We start from the raw sequence: 4,567 nt of genomic DNA on the forward strand, positions 1-4,567 counted from the left end.
ATAGAGTAGATTTATCAAGGCAGGGGAATTGCAATAGAGAAAGACTTTTATACACGTAGGGCCGGCTATACAGAAGATCAGAGTTTGTTTGTTTGTTTGTTTTTTTGAGTTCAGGATTATATATATTACAATTTGCCTTGTTATAATACATTTGTGGCTTTATGATAAAAATAACTCTGGGACATACGGAATTCAAGCTGATGTGCGTAACTGTCACAAGAAAAAAGCATTAAATGCATTTCTGAAATAAGTATTTTCATTTAATGTCAGAATCTCAAAACAGCATTAGACCTTGCCTTGTTTAAAAAAAATTAAGTACTAAGCTAGCTAAATAACCTTCTTGAAAGGTTTAAAAACACAATCGATATAGAAAATGTTTTCCTCTAATCTAAACCTTACATAAATGGAACAGGTGAGGGAGAGAAGATAGTTTCTTTAGCAGCATATATGGCTAAATCCATCAACCACCAACTGGGGAAATATCAAAATTAACCATCTGATAAACCAAAAGATAACAATTTTAGGGTTACAGTAAGTAAAATATTTTTGAAACACTTCAAAAACTTTTAACCATAAACTAGAAGAATCATCTCTTCATTGTAAGAAAGAAAGGACTAACAGAAAGTAAGACATTTAAACTAAACTGATTTACAATCCTCTTAGAACAAAATGAAAAATAATGGTTAATTAGCTAAGCTTTGTGCTCTAATCAAACTAATTACAGTGATTTTAAATGGCAATAGCCCATGTGACTGGGCAGCTTGACAGTTCAGAATACTTTTGCAATAATTTTTTAACACAAAGACACTAAAATGATCCAGTCATGCAATGTTCATTTTATGCATTCTGCATCTCTTTGCCAATCTTGTAGCTAAGGATCTTGTTCCAATCAATCTTAGTGCGTGTAACTGGCAATTGTCGATGTAAGGCTTTGACAGTAGTGTCCGACATTGTCTGATAATTCTCACTGATGGCAGTCTGGTACTCATTTTCTGCAGCTTCTACAATCTTTGTAAATTCTTTTGCTGTTTGCACTTCATTAGACACTGTTAGGGAATCTTGTATATCTTTATGACGCACTAGGTGAACATTACCATCTTCATAGTAATGAACCTGAATTTTTAAGATGCCAGCCACTTGAGTGGTTGGAGGAGTGATTGTAAACCTCCATTCTGACCTCCAACGACCATTCCAAAAGTTTTTTGCTGGGAACTGATGGCTTTCCATGCATGCAGTAGTGGTTTGCTGTCCATCTATTTTTTGCCATACACAGTGCAGGCTCCATTCGGGTGATGTTATTTTACATAAGCTCGCAGAGCAGTTTCTACTGAAGGTTCTCCATGATTCAATTGCATTTTCTACTTCACAGGGTCTTGGATCAGTTGCCTCCTTTCTTAAGTGATCAAATTTAAAACAGATTCTCTTCTTTGGATCCAAAAATTTTCCATTTCCCGAGTCACCATGTTTTGTTATCAATATCTGATCTTCATAACCTTCCATTTTTACACAAGTAAACTGCTCCGAGTTATACTGTGCACGGGCTGCTTTTTCCCTTCTTTCATCAGAAAACTGCTCCGCCAGACCCGCCATCTTCCTTCTAGCGACAAACTCGGCAGGGGCGGGGGCGGCGGCAGTGGCCACCTGACTTACCACTTTCTGTGAGGTGCTCCGCGCCGCGCACCACCCCCGGAGTTTTATTATTACTCAAATCAGCCTCCTCAAAAATTGGAGGCTGAGGTTTTTCAAGGACAGTTTGAGGGAAGGGTGGGTGGCTAGGCAATGGGTGCTTGCTGCCGATTGGCTCGGGGTGCAATCATAGCGGTGTGGAAAACGGTCCTCGTGTACTCAGTTGCTTCTGGGTGGAGCCACAGGAGCAGCTGGCCGGTCCACGTGGAGCCATCGGTTGTCAGAAATGCAAAGACATCTCAAAAGGCCAATCTTAGGTTCTGTCCTAATGATGTTATCTTACCCAAGCTGGACTGTAGTGGTACTATCTCGGCTTACTGCAACCTCTGCCTCCCGGGTTCAAGTGATTCTCCCACCTCAGCCTCCTGAGTAGCTGGGATTACAGGTGTGTGCCACCATGCCGGGCTAATTTTTGTATTTTTAGTAGTGATGGGGTTTCACTATGTTGGCCAGGCTGGTCTCGAACTCCTGACCTCAAGTGATCCTCTCATCTCAGCTTCCCAAAGTGTTGGGATTACAGGCATGAGCCACTGTGCTTGGCCCATATCTTTTTGTAAAATAATTGTTTTTTAAATAAATAGAGACAAGGTATCTGTATATTGCCCAGGCTAGTCTCCAGCTCCTGGGGTCAAGAGATCCTCCTGCCTTGGCCTCCCAAAGTCCTGGCACTACAGGTATGAGTCACCGTACCTGGCCGGAATTGGCATATCTCATGACCTCCGGAATAATGGCTGCAGTCGTTCATGTCTACACCTCTAGTGGTCTCTCATTAGTGTTGTAGAAAAAAACTGGGTTCTTTTCTCACAATCATGAAAGATTAGGCTCACAGACACTTTGAAGGGTGAGAAGGGTAGGGTTTATTGTTTGAAAAGGAACAATAAAAAAAAAGGGAACAGGGACTCTCAGCAAAGCAAGAGTCCTGCTAGCAGGCTTCCCGCCTCACAGATTGAATCCCAGGTTACCACCAAGGAACAGGAGAGGCCAGGTTCCTCCCCTGCAAAGGGTGCAAACTTCCCACGGCTCTACCCCATTCTCTCCCCGCTCCGCCACCCCCGTTCTCCCAGTGCCTTCATAAAACTGATCATTCTTTGTCCAAAAGGCTTTCTGCTTTGGTCATTTCTTAGGTCTTCACTCTCTTGTGAAGATCCTCATGTATACACAAAATTAACAAAACTTGTAGCTGGGCTTGGTGGCTCAGGCCTGTAATCCAAGCACTTTGGAAGACCAAGGCAGGAGGATCACTTTAGCCTAGGAGCTCAAGACCAGCCTGGGCAACATAGGGAGACTCTCTACAAAAAATACTAGCTGGGTGTGGTGGTGCGTGCCTATAGTCCCAGTTACTTGGGAGGTTGAGGTGGGAGGATTCCTTGAGCCCAGGAATTTGAGGCTGCAGTGAGCTGCGATCACATCACTGTACTCCAGCCTCGGTGACAGAGCCAGACCCTGTCTCAAAAACAAACAACAACAGAAAACTTGCATACTTTTCTCTTGTTAATCTTTCTTGTATTTAATTTGGTTTCTAAACCCAGCTGGATATTCCACTGAAGAATTAAGACAGTGTTAACCCAAAATTAGAGACTGAGCCAAGGGTCTCACTCAGTTCATCGAGATTTGTTGAGTGAGAGTTTGAGGTCACACCCAGGAGAAACAGGTCACAGAAACATCCGTGGCCCATGCTCTCCAAAGCAGTTTTCAGAATTTACAAATGTCAGGCCGGGCGCGGTGGCTCAAGCCTGTAATCGCAGCACTTTGGGAGGCCGAGACGGGCGGATCACGAGGTCAGGAGATCGAGACCATCCTGGCTAACATGGTGAAACCCCGTCTCTACTAAAAATACAAAAAAAAAAAACTAGCCGGGCGACCTGGCGGGCGCCTGTAGTCCCAGCTACTCAGGAGGCTGAGACAGGAGAATGGCGTGAACCCGGGAGGCGGAGCTTGCAGTGAGCTGAGAGCCGGCCACTGCACTCCAGCCTGGGTGACAGAGCAAGACTCCGTCTCAGAAAAAAAAAAAAAAAAAAAAAAAGAATTTACAAATGTCTTTAAAGGGAAGAAGGCACCTAGGAAGAGAGGGTTAGGAGGTGAGGCACTTGGGAAGATAAGCTTGTAATCGGCCTTGTCAGTGTGAAAAACCTAAAAGACTGTAGTTTTAGGGGTTAGACATAGGTTACAAACCTGAAGTTATACTTAATATGTCCTTGTTTTATGGGAGGATCTATATATCTTGAAAGGTTTAGGGCCCAGCAAAGAATTTATGAGCAATTTGTGAGGGCAGTCATGAGACTTTTCATCTCCTTATGGGAGTCTGGCTACTGTATAATGCTTTAGCACAACCCTGTGAAGCAGCAGCTCTCTGCTTGGGAAAAGGTTGGTGTTACTGCATGACTCAGTCTCCAGGCTTCACTTTGGCATAAAGAGTTTTGGGGTCCTGAGATTTTTCTTTTCCTTTTCCTTTACAATGGATTGAACGGATCATTAGGCTCCATACAGGACCCATCGTTCACCTTCAACAATTATTAATGCTAGGTGAGGGGTCAGAGCTCTGGCTTCGGAAAGTGATCGGCTTGTGGGTTGGTAAGAAGAATTTACTAACAGTATAGGTTTGAAAAAGGAAAGTTTTAAATTAGTCGGGTGTGATAGCGCCTGCCTGTAATCCCAGCTACTCAGGAGGCTGAGGCAGGAGAATCGCTTGAAGCCGGGAGGCGGAGGTTGCGGTGAGCGGAGATCGTGCCTGGGCAACAACAGCGAAACTCCATCTCAAAAAAAAAGAAAGAAAGAAAAAGGGAAATTTGGTTAGAAAGAAGGAACACTGCAGCAGAGTTCAGTGGAGGCCTCAGCGAGACAGGACAGAGTGCATCACAGCGGACTTTTCGATAGGGATATT

General features: G+C 43.8%; 1 pseudogene; it reads right to left on the minus strand.

Annotated features, from left to right (window-relative positions):
* Positions 1-747: 747 nt before the first annotated feature.
* On the minus strand, positions 748-2,049 carry LOC104674364 (annotated as a pseudogene).
* Positions 2,050-4,567: the final 2,518 nt, after the last annotated feature.

This window comes from Rhinopithecus roxellana, chromosome 5, assembly GCF_007565055.1.
Source record: "Rhinopithecus roxellana isolate Shanxi Qingling chromosome 5, ASM756505v1, whole genome shotgun sequence".
NCBI classification, from domain to species: domain Eukaryota; kingdom Metazoa; phylum Chordata; class Mammalia; order Primates; family Cercopithecidae; genus Rhinopithecus; species Rhinopithecus roxellana.